This window comes from Heterodontus francisci, chromosome 19, assembly GCF_036365525.1.
Source record: "Heterodontus francisci isolate sHetFra1 chromosome 19, sHetFra1.hap1, whole genome shotgun sequence".
In the NCBI taxonomy this organism is placed as follows: domain Eukaryota; kingdom Metazoa; phylum Chordata; class Chondrichthyes; order Heterodontiformes; family Heterodontidae; genus Heterodontus; species Heterodontus francisci.
In genome coordinates, this window is record NC_090389.1 from 50,410,764 (window position 1) to 50,423,453 (window position 12,690).

Genomic DNA, 12,690 nt, shown 5'->3' on the forward strand with positions numbered 1-12,690 from the left:
TCGCTGGACCAATAGTGATGTGATACTCAAAATCTTCAAAGCCTCCAACCATCTCATCAAAATACTCTCGGTACATTTGTCCCAGATCTTCTTTGCTTCTGATCGGAGGGCGCTTTTCAATGGGTGTACTGTCTTCAACCCTCAGTGTCGCCTCTTTCACCCCATGGTTTACTGAGATAATCTGCAGCTCTTCACAACTGCTCACCCCCTAGATAGCAGGACCACCTGTTTCAGTGACATAGAACATACAGTTAACATCTTTTCCTTTGTGTGTCCCTCTGAGTTGAGTTGTTCCTAGCTGTCGAATTTCAGTTCCCCTGTATGCTGTTAGCATGATGTTGTTCAGTTTCAGAGCACCTTTCCTTGGATAACCATTTTCTTCCAAATTCTCAGGAAAGACCTTCTGGTATAGTCTAAGCGGGATGATATCACTCTGTGCTCCAGTATCAATCTTCGCCTTCAGGTTTATTGTTGTGGTCTTATTTCTCACCCTTTTCCTGATCTGAACAGTCATGTGAATTTCTTTTCTCTGGGAACTGTTGTATCCAGATATTTCGTGCAGTTGTATGGTTCCTATGTCTATCGTGTTCTCAAACCTATCACCATCTTCCAGGCTATAGATGTTGTGGTTTCTATTCCTACTCATTCACCCTGTTACTCTGGCTCTGGTGACTCGTCTACCACCTTCTTCCCTTATTCTACATATCTTTTCCCAGTGATGGGTCTTTCCACAAGCTCTGCAGATTGTTCCATATGCAGGACATTTCCTTCTGTCTGTGAATTCATGTGGTCGTCCACAGCTCCTGCTCTGTTTGGTGTACATTCTTTCATTGTTCTTTCACTTCATCAGCCCTACTGCCTTTCTCTTAGCTTAACTGAAGGCTAGCTGTTTGTGTAGTGAGTGTCTTCATCTGTCTATTCGGGGTTCATGTGCTCTGGCAGTGTCCACGGCCTGCTATATGTGAGCTTGATCTTTACAATTAGAGCTTTCTGTACTTCAGGATGTGCAGAACCCCAAATGAGCTGATCTATCAGCCTTTCTTCTGTATCTTTACATTTTCTGGCTGCATGCTTCAATCTTGTTACAAAATTATCAATAGGCTCCCTAATTTCCATCTGAGTCCTTGAAATTCGTATTGGTATATCCGATAATTTGATTTTGGCTGGAGATGGGTGCTGAATCTTTCAACAATTTTGTTTGGGTTTCTGCTGTCCTCTTCACTTAGGTCCCAGCTGTTAAATAAATGTAATCCTTTATCTCCTGCCCACAGAAGGATATCACTGACCCTCTTCACTAGGAAACTACTGAATGTCAATCTGCACTTTTGTTTACACCTGTCAAATGTCTCTATGACATCATCAGCTTCCCAATTCATTATGGGCTGTAGTTGTGCCTTCATTCCAGTCCGGCTAACATTTTATGTTTGCACAATTCACACAGGTTTTCTTCTTTCTCTCTGGCACTAATTTGGGTCAATTTTTCCCAATCTAATTCAGCATTAAATTCATTTGAAATATTTTAGGGTTACTCACAGATGCGATGCCACCATATTATGTCTCCTGGTTGTCTTCGGGTTCCCATAAGTTCAAAATTATCACACTTTAGACTTGGAAAGGCTAGAGTCTTTGTTTATTCCATTCAGCTTCCATGTCCCCTGGTATAGGACTGCCCCAGGCTGGTTTCCTGTTGCATGACACATGACTCTCCAGTGCAGCCATGAATGTGCCCCCCTGGAACACTTACACATAACAATTAGTTCCTAGATAATTAGTTCCTAGCACTTTACAGATGCTATAACAATGTATAACAATATATAACAGGTTGAAAGGGGGGCTGGCAATGGCCTGCAACTTTAATGTGGGGTCAGGTAGAGCCTTCCTCCCCTTCCTACCTTCGCATTCAGGTATGTATTTTTTACAAACTTAACTTTTTGAAGGCTGCCTGCCACTGGTTGTACCACATGTAGAACCAGCTTTCCAGATTGCAACCAGTGAGCTGCGTTCCGGGCAACTCAATATTACACAGGACCTCAGACAGGCAACAGGCCCCTTATTTGCAAATTGAAAGGACCTAGGTCTTGTTTCAAGCGTAGGCCCTAGCCGCCTACATTGTTACCTGCTCCAATGTCGTGTACTTCTGGCTCATAATGAAAGTGCACTTTTGACCCACATTTTTGGAGGCTTAAGGGCCAGTTTAGCACCCAAAAGACAGTGTGCGCCATCAAATATCTAGACCAATGACCATACTTAATAGTTTTAAACAGCCCCAAGCACCCCATACAGCTTAGTACTTTAGTATTGTGCTGAGATATGGTAAAGTAACTACTGTTCCACAAGAAGTACTTACAGTTGTTATTTGGGATTGTCTGGAGAAAGCAGCTCAAGTGAGCTACACATGACATTGAGTATGCCAAAACTGAAGGTAAATAACAGAGAGTTTTCTTATGAATGTACTCTGGGTGAGGGACTCTAATGTCCATCACCAAGAGATGGCTCAGTAGCACCACTACTGACTGCACTGGCTGAGCCCTGAAGGACATATCTGTCAGAATAGACCTGCGGCAGGTGGTGATAGAACCAACAAGAGGAAAAATCCTCCTTGACCTCGCCCTCATCAACCTACCTGTCGCAGATGCATCTGTCCATGAGATTATCGGTAGGAGTGACCATCGCACAATCCTCATGGAGGCAAAGTCCCGTTTTCACACTGACGATACCTTCCATCGTGTTGTGTGGCTCAATCACTTAGCTAAATGGGATAGATTCAGAACAGATCTAACAGCTGAAAACGTTGCATCCATGAGATGCTGTGGATCATCAGCAGCAGCAGAATTGTATTCAACCACAATCTGTAACCTCATGGCCTGTCATATCCCTCACTCTACCATTGCCATCAAGCCAGGAGACCAACCCTGGTTTATTGAGGAGTGCAGGAGAGCATGCCAGGAGTAGCACTAGGCATACCTCAAAATTAAGTGTCAACCTGGTGAAGCTACAACACGGGATTATATGCATGCCAAACAGCGGACGCAGCATGCTATTGACAGAGAAAATCAATCCCACAACCAACAGATCAGATCAAAGCTCTGCAGTCCTGCTGCATCCAGTCATGAATGGTGGTGGACAATTAAACAACTAACTAGAGGAGGAAGCTCCAAAAACATCCCCATCCTCAATGATGGGGGAGCCCAACGCATCAGTGCTAAAGACAAGGCTGAAGCATTTGTAACCATCTTCTGCCAGAAGTACCGAGTGGATCATCCATCTCAGCCTCCTCCTGAGGTCCCCACCATCACTGATGCCAGTCTTAAGCCAATTCGAATCACTCCACGTGATATCAACAAATGGCTGAAGGCACTGCATACAGGAAGTGCTATGGGCCCTGAAAACATCCCGGCTGTAGTATTGAAGACTTGTGCTTCAGAATTATCCATGCTCTTAGCAAAACTGCTCCAGTACAGCTACAAAACTGGTATCTACCCGACTATGTGGAAAATTGCCCATGTATGTTCTGTCCACCAAAAGCAGGACAAATCCAATCCAGCCAATTAACGTCACATCCACTTAATCTCAAACATCAGCAAAGTGATGGAACGTGTCATCGACAATGCTCTCAAGCGGCACTTACTCAGCAATAACCAGGCACTTATCAGCCCAAGTCTGAATGTTGTCCAGGTCTTGCCACATGCAAGCATGGATTGTTTCAATATCTGAGGATGTTCTGCAAATAGTGCTGAACATTGAGCAATCATCAGCGAACATCCCAATTCTGACCTTATGATGGAGGGAAGATTATAGATGAAGCAGCTGAAGATGGTTGGGCCTTGGACACTACCCTGAGGAATTCCTGTAGCAGTGTACGGGGGCTGAGTTGATTGGCCTCCAAAAACAACTACCATCATCCTTTGTGATACATATGACTGCTACCTAGTTGAGAGTTTTCCCCCTGATTCCCATTGACTTCAAGTTTGGTAGGACTCCTTGATGACAGACTCAATCTAATGCTGCCTTGATGTCAAAGTAGTTGCTGTCACCTCACTTCTGGAATTCAGCTCTTTTGTCCATGTTTGGACCAAAGCTGAAATGAGGTCTGGAGCTAATTGGCCCTGCAGGAAACCAAATTGACCATCAGTGTGATATCAAAGTTCTGTTGAGGGTTCTGATGAAAGAAAGATTTGTATTTATTTCAATAACATTAGTGCCACACAAGTGCCAGGCAATGACCATCTCCAACAAGAGAAAATCTAACCATCTCCCCTTGATGTCAACGTCATTATCATCGCTGAATCTCCCACGTCAACATCCTGGGGGTTACCATTGACCAGAATCTTAACTGGACCAGCCATGTTAATATTGTAGCTACGAGAGCAGGTCAGAGACTGGGAATTCTGCAGCGAGTAACTCACCTGACTCCCCAAAGTCTGTCCACCATTTACAAGGCACAAGTCAAGAGTGTGATGGAATACTCTCCAGTTGCCTGGATGAGTGCAGCTCCAACAACACTCAAGAAGCTCGACATCGTCAAGCACAAAACTTGATTGATACCTCATCCACCACCTTAAACATTCACTCCGTCCACCACTGCCGCACAGTGGCAGCAGTATGTACCATCTACAAGATGCACTGCAGCAACTTGTCAAGGCTCCTTTGACAGCACCTTCCAAACCTATGACCTCTACCACCTAGAAGAACAAAGGCAGCCGATGAATGGGAACACCACCATCTACAAGTTCCCCTCTAAGTCACACACCATCCTGACTTAGAACCATATTGCCGTTCTTTCACTGATGCTGGGACAAATACCTGGAACTGCAGCAGTTCGAGAAGGCAGCTCACCACCTTCTCAAGGGCAATTAGGGATGGACAAAGAACGCTGGCCTTGCCAGCGATGCTCACGTCCCATGAACAAATAATAATAAAAATATAATTCAATAGATGAAACACTTGGAGATAGATTATTCAACTACCTATCTTCTTTCGTTCAGCCTGTTTACACAAGAACACAAGAAATAGGAGCAGAAGTAGACCATATGTCCCTTCGAGCCTGCTCTGTCATTCTATACGATCATGGCTGATCTTAGGCTTCAATTCCACTTTCCTGCCCACTTGACATATCCCTTGATTCCCTGTGAGACCAAAAATCTGTGTATCCCAGCCTTAAATGTATTCAACAATGGAGCATCCACACTTTCTGGAGTAGAGAATTCCAAAGATTCACACCTCTCTGAATGAAGTAATTTCTCCTTATATCAGTCCTAAATGATCAGCCGCTTATCCTGAGACTATGCCCTCATGTTTTAGATTCTCCAACCAGCAGAAACAATCTCTCAGTGTTTACCCTATCCAGCAAGTTCAGAATCTGGTATGTTTCAGTGAGATTTCCTCTGCTAAACTCCAGAGAATATAGGCCCAGGGACCAGTTTAGTGAAATAAAAACAAGAAATGCTGGAAATACTCAGCAGGTCTGGCAGCATCTGTGGAGAGAGAAGCAGAGATAATGTTTTATGTCAGTGACCTTTCATCAGAACAGGCAAAATATGAAATGTAATAGGTTAATAGGTTTAAAGCAAATAAAGCGGGGGTGGGGCAAGAGATAACAAAAGAGAATGTGTTGATAGGACAGGGTCACAAAGAATAACTGACAAGAAGGTCATGGAGCAAAGGTAAATGGTGTGTTAATGGTGTGCTGAAAGACAAAGCGTTAGTGCAGAGAGGGTGTTAATGGACAGAAAAATGAACAGCCCTGGCCCAAACCACAAACATGAAAAAAAACAGCGGGCAGGCACATGGTAAAAAAAAAGAATGATGAAACGAACTAAAATAAAAGAAAAAAGAAAAAATAACTACAAATAAAAAGGTGGGCCTGTCATGCTCTGAAATTATTGAACTCAATGTTCAGTCCAGCAGGCTGTAGCGTGCCTAATCAGTAAATGAGATGCCGTTCCTTGAGCTTGCATTGATGTTCACTGGAACACTGCAGCAAGCCCAGGACAGATATGTGGGCATGAGAGCAAGGGGGGTGTTGAAATAGCAAGCAACTGGAAGCTCGGGATCATGCTTTCGGACTAGGCGGAGGTGTTCCACAAAGCGGTCACTCAATCTGCATTTGGTCTCCCCAATGTAGAGGACACCACATTGTGAGCAGCGAATACAGCATACATTGAAAGAAGTACAAGTAAATCGCTGCTTCACCTGAAAGGAGTGTTTGGGGCCTTGGATAGCGAAGAGAGAGGAGATAAAAGAGCAGGTATTATACCTCCTGCGATTGCATGGGAAGGTGCCGTGGGAAGGGGACAAGGTGTTGGGGGTAATGGAGGAGTGGACCAGGGTGTCGTGGAGGGAATGATTCCTTTGGAATGCTGACGGGAGGGGAGGGAAAGATGCGTTTGGTAGTGGCATCACACTGGACATGGCGGAGGATGATCCTTTGGATGTGGAGGCTGGTGGGGTGGAAAGTGAGGACAAGGGGAACCCTGTCGCGGTTCTGGGAGGGAGGGGAAGGGGTGAGGGTAGAGGTGCAGGAAATGGGCCGGACACGGTTGAGGGCCCTGCCAACCACAATGGGGGGGAATCCTCAGGAAAAAGGAAGACATATCAGAAGCGCTGTCTTGGAAGGTTGCATCATCAGAGCAGATGCGTTGGAGACGGAGAAACTGGGGGAATGGAATGGAGTCCTTACAGGAGGCAGGGTGTGAAGAAGTGTAGTCGAGGTAGCTGTTCCCAGAGATGGAGACAGAGTCGTCGAGGAAGGGAAGGGAAGTGTCGGAGATGGACGATGTAAAAGTGAGAGAAGGGTGGAAATTGGAAGCAAAGTGGATAAAGTTTTCCAGTCCGGAGTGGGAGCAGGAAACGGCACCGATACAGTCATCTTCTTTGGCCTCCTTGTCTCGAGAGACAATGGGTAAGTGCCTAGAGGTGGTCAGTGGTTTGTGAAGCTGTGCCTGGAGTGACTATAAAGGCCAATTCTAGAGAGACAGACTCTTCCACAGGCGCTGCAGATAAAATTGGTTGTCGGGGCTGTTACACAGTTGGCTCTCTCTTTGAGCTTATGTCTTTTTTCCTGCCAACTGCAAAGTCTCTTTGATTCGCCACTCTTTAGCCCCGCCTTTATGGCTATCTGCCAACACTGGCGATCACTGGCAACTGACTCCCACAACATGTGGTCAATGTCACAGGACTTCATGTCGAGTTTGCTGACGTCTTTAAAGCGGAGACATGGACGGCTGGTGGGTCTGATACCAGCGACGAGCTCGCTGTACAATGCGTCCTTGGGAATCCTGCCATCTTCCATGCGGTTCACATGGCCAAGCCATCTCAAGCGCTGCTGGCTCAGTAGGGTGTATATGCTGGGGATGTTGGCCGCCTCGAGGACTTCTGCATTGGAGATACGGTCCTGCCACCTGATGCCAAGGATTCTCTGGAGGCAGCACAGATGGAATGAGTTGAGACATCGCTCTTGGCTGACATACGTTGTCCAGGCCTCGCTGCCATAGAGCAAGGTACTGAGGACGCAGACTTGATACACTCAGACTTTTGTGTTCCGTATCAGTGCACCATTTTCTCACACCCCCTTGGCCAGTCTGGACATAGCAGCGGACGCCTTTCCCATGCGCTTGTTGATTTCTGCATCGAGAGACAGGTTACTGGTGATAGTTGAGCTTAGGTAGGTGAACCCTTGAACCACTTCCAGAGCGTGGTCACCGATATTGATGGATGGAGCATTTCTGACGTCCTGTCCCATGATGTTCGTTTTCTTGAGGCTGATGGTTAGGCCAAATTCGTTGCAGGCAGCCACAATCCTGTCGATAAGTCTCTGCAGACACTCTTCTGTGTGGGATGTTAATGCAGCATTGTCAACAAAGAGGAGTTCCCTGATGAGGACTTTCCGTACTTTGGTCTTTGCTCTAAGACGGGCAAGGTTGTACAACCTGCCATCTGATCTTGTGTGGAGGAAAATTCCTTCTTCTGAAGACTTGAACGCATGTGAGAGCAGCAGTGAGAAGAAGATCGCAAACAGTGTAGGTGCAAGAACACTGTTTCACGCCACTCAGGATAGGAAAGGGGTCTGATGAGGCACCACTATGTTGAATTGTGCCTTTCATATTGTCATGGAATGAGGTGATGATACTTAGTAGCTTTGGTGGACATCCGATCTTTGCTAGTAGTCTGAAGAGACCACGTCTGCTGACGAGGTCAAAGGTTTTGGTGAGATGTATGAAAGCAACGTAGAGGGAATCTGTTGTTCGCGGCATTTCTCCTGTAGCTGGCGAAGGGAGAACAGCATGTCAATGGTGGATCTCTCTGCTCGAAAGCCACACTATGCCTCAGGATAGACAAGCTCAGCTAGCTTCTGGAGTCTGTTTAAAACGACTCGAGCGAAGACTTTCCCCACTATGCTGAGTGGGGAGATTCCACGGTAGTTGTTGCAGTCACCGCGGTCACCCTTGTTCTTATAGAGGGTGAGAATATTGGCATCGCGCATGTGCTGTGGTACTGCTCCCTCGTCCCAGCACAGGAAAAGCAGTTCGTGGAGTGCTGAGAGTATAGCTAGCTTGGCACTCTTGATTATTTCAGTGATAATGCTGTCCTTTCCAGGGGCTTTTCCACTGGCTAGAGAATCAATGGCATCACTGAGTTCCGATTTTGTTGGCTGTTCGTCCAGTTCATCCATGACTGGCAGAGACTGGGCTACATTGAGGGCGGTATCAGTGACAGCATTTTCCCTGGAGTACAGTTCTCGGTAGTGTTCCACCCAGCGGTCCATTTGCTTGCATTGGTCAGTGATCGTGTCAATTTAGACTTTTTTTTTAGAGATACAGCACTGAAACAGGCCCTTCGGCCCACCGAGTCTGTGCCGACCATCAACCACCCATTTATACTAATCCTACACTAATTCCATATTCCTACCACATCCCCACCTGTCCCTATATTTTCCCTACCACCTACCTATACTCGGGACAATTTCTGATGACCAATTTACCTATCAACCTGCAAGTCTTTGGCATGTGGGAGGAAACCGGAGCACCCGGAGGAAACCCACGCAGACACAGGGAGAACTTGCAAATTCCACACAGGCAGTACCTAGAATTGAACCCAGGTCGCTGGAGCTGTGAGGCTGCGGTGCTAACCACTGCGCCACTGTGCCGCCCTTGAGGGGGGGCGATCTTCTTGATGGTTGGCCCAAAAGCTCTCTTAATGCCTTCATACATTCCTCTGAAGTTTCCGGTGTCGGAGGCCAGCTGAATACAACTGCACAGTTGTTGACAGTAGTCATTTGCACAGTGCCTGGCTGTTCTTTGTGCAGCGCTTCTGGCTACTTTAAGTGCTACGGATGTTAACTCGCTGGGGGCTTTCTTGTAGTTCAACAGTGCAGCGTGCTTAGCGGCTATGACAGGTTCCAGCTCTTCAAAGTCAGATTGAAACCAGTCTGCATTCTGCTTCTCACGCTTGCCAAAGGTGGTCATTGCTGAGTCATAGATGGCGTCTCTGATGTGGGCCCACTTGGTCTCTGCATCCCCTGCAGGAGTGTTTTGAAGGGCTTTTTCAAGTGAATTTAGAAACTTATGGAACAGCTGTGGATAAGAAATTCTGTTAGTGTTGATGCGCGGACGGCCCTTCTGTTTGGAGTGATGTAGCTTCTTTGGTTTGAGTCTAACTTTACTGCACACCAGGGAGCGGTCAGTGTCACAGTCCACACTCTGGAAGCTGCGTGTGATTTGGACACTGTTTATAGAGGCCCGCCTTGTGACAATGAGGTCCAGCTGGTGCCAACGACGTGATCTTGGGTGCCTCCGATACAGTCATCAATATACTGGAAAAAGATTTGGGGGAGGGGGCCTGAGTAGGACTGGAACAAGGAAGATTTGACATATCCCACAAAAAGGCAGGCATAACTAGGACCCATGCGGGTACCCATAGCAACACCTTTTAATTGAAGGAAGTGAGTGGAGTTGAAGGAGAAGTTGTTCAAAGTGAGAACAAGTTCAGCCAGGTGGAGGAGGGTGGTGGTGGATGGGGACTGGTTGGGCCTCTATTCAAGGAAGAAGTGGAGAGCCCTCAAACTGTCCTGGTGGGGGATGGAGGTGTAGAGAGATTGGACATCCATAGTGAAGAGGAGGCGGTTGGGGCCAAGAAACTTGAAATTGTCAAAATGATGTAGAGTGTCAGAAGAGTCGCGGATGTAGATGGGAAGAGACAGGACCAGGGGAGAAAAGATAGAGTCAAGATAGGAAGAAATAAGTTCAGTGGAGCAGGAACAGGCTGAAACAATGGGTCTGCCAGAACAGTTCTGCTGGTGGATTTTGGGAAGGAGGTAGAAGCAGGCTGTCTGGGGTTGCGGGATTATGAGGTTGGAAGCTGTAGAGGAAAGATCTCCAGAGGAGATGACATCAGTGACAGTCTTGTGGACAATAGCTTGATGTTCGGTGGTGGGGTCAAGGTCCAATTTAGTGAACCTTCACTGTACTGCCTCCAATGCAAGTATATCCTTTCTGAAATGTGGAGACCAAAACTGCACACAGTACTCCAGATGTGGTCTCACCAAAACCCTGTACAATTGTAGCAGACTTCCTTATTCCTGTACTCCAATCCTCTTGCAATAAAGGCCAACATGCAATTTGCCTTCCTAATTGCTTGCTGTGTCTGCATGCTAACTTCCTACATTCATTGTACAAGCACACCCAAGACTCTTTGAACATCAACTATTGCAAGTTTCACACCTTTTAAAAAATAATCTGCTTTTCTATTCTTACAACCAAAGTGAATAACTTCACACATCCTTACATTATACTCCATTTGCCATCTTGTTGCCCACTCAATTAACCTGTCTATATCTCTTTCAGCCTATCTGTGTTCTCCTCACAGCTTGTAATTCCACCTAGCTTTGTATTGTCCGCAATCTTAGATACATTACTCCCTGTCTCTTCATCTAAGTCATTAATATAGATTGTAAACAGCTGAGGCTCCGGTACTGATCTTTGCGGCACTCCACTATTCACTGCCTGACAACTTGAAAATGCCTCGTTTATGCCAACTCTTTGCTTCCTGTCAATTAACCAATCCTCTATCCATGTTTATATATTACCCCCAACTCCATGAGCCCTTATCTTGCCAATTAACCTTTTGTGTGGCACCTTATCGAATGCCTTTTGGAAATCCAGGTATACTACATCTACTGGTTCCCCTTTATCCACCCTACTAGTTACATCCTCAAAAAACTCTAATAAATTTGTCAAACTGGAATTTCCTTTAATAAAACCATGTTGACTTGTTCTAATCACACTGTGCTTTTCTAAGTGCATTGTTAAGATTTCCTTAATAATAGATACCAGCATTTTCGCAACAACTGATATTAGTCTAACTGGCCTATAGTTCCCTGGTTTCTCTCTCTCTCCTTTCTTGAAAAGCGTTGTAACATTTGCCAACTTCCAATTTGATGGGACCATTCCCGAATCTAAGGAATTTTGGAAAAGCATAGCTAGCGCATCCACTATCTCTGCAGCTATCTCTTTTAGAACCCGAGGGTGTGGGCCATCAGGTCCCAGAGATTTGCCAGATTTTAGTCCCTGTAAGTTTCTCAAATACTTTTGCTCTGCTGATATTAATTTTTGTAATTTCCTCACTTTTTAGCCCTTAGGTTACTATCTATTTCTTGTATGAAACTTGTGTCTTCTACTATGACAGACACAAAATATTTGTTCAATGCCTCTGCCATTTCCTCAATCCCCTTGATAATTTCTCCTGTCTCTGCTTCTGAGGGGCCATTTACTTTAGCTACTCTCTTCCTTTTTATATACCTATAAAAGCTCTTACAATCTGTTTTTATATTACTAGTTAGTTTACACTCATATTCTAGTTTTTTCTTTTTAATCAACTTCTTGGTGGCCCTTTGCTGGTTTTAAAAACACTTCCAATCCTCAGACTTGCTATTCTTTTTTGCAATATTGTAGCCCTCTTTTAATTTAATGTAATCCTTAACTTTCTGAGTGAGCCATGGATGGGTCTTTCTTGCTGAGTTTTTGTTTTTCAATGGCATGTATTTTTGTTGAACATTTTGAATTGCTTCTTTAAGGTTTCCCACTGTTCAGCTGTTCATTTACTGCCATATCTTTTAGTCTATTTACCCAATTTACCTCTCCATTCTCCCCTCATACCTACATAATTGGCTTTGTTTAAGTTTAAGATTTTTGTTTGTGATTGGAGTATGTCACTTTCAAACTGAACGTGGAATTCAATGATATTATGATCACTATTTCCCAATGGATCTTTTACTATGACATTACTAATTAACATTGCTTGATTACACAATACGAGATCTACGATAGCTTTATCCCTAGTCAATTCCACAATGTATTGCTCCAAGAAACTGTCCCGAAAACATTCTACAAACTCATCCTCTAGACCACTTTTGCTAATTTCATTGTCCTAGTTTGTATGGAGATTACAGTCCCCCACAATTTATTGCCTTTGTTGCAAGCTCCAATAATTTCTTGTTTAATGCTCTGTCCTCTTTACATAAAGATCACATGGATGTGTAAGTATTGGAAGATATTGTAATGTGGAATAACTTACCATTCATTTAATCTATACTAATAAATGAACTGTGCTTTTTGTGGTCTACAAAGTTAACCAGGATGACCATTTTTAAAACATTTTTGTTGGAAAGTAATTAATAAAATCTGTCTTGCTGAC

General features: G+C 44.9%; 1 protein-coding gene across 5 annotated transcripts in view; it reads left to right on the forward strand.

Moving 5' to 3' along the window:
• Positions 1-12,690, forward strand: part of cadpsa (Ca2+-dependent activator protein for secretion a) — a 593,453-nt gene that overhangs the window by 421,283 nt on the left and 159,480 nt on the right. The window lies entirely within an intron of this gene.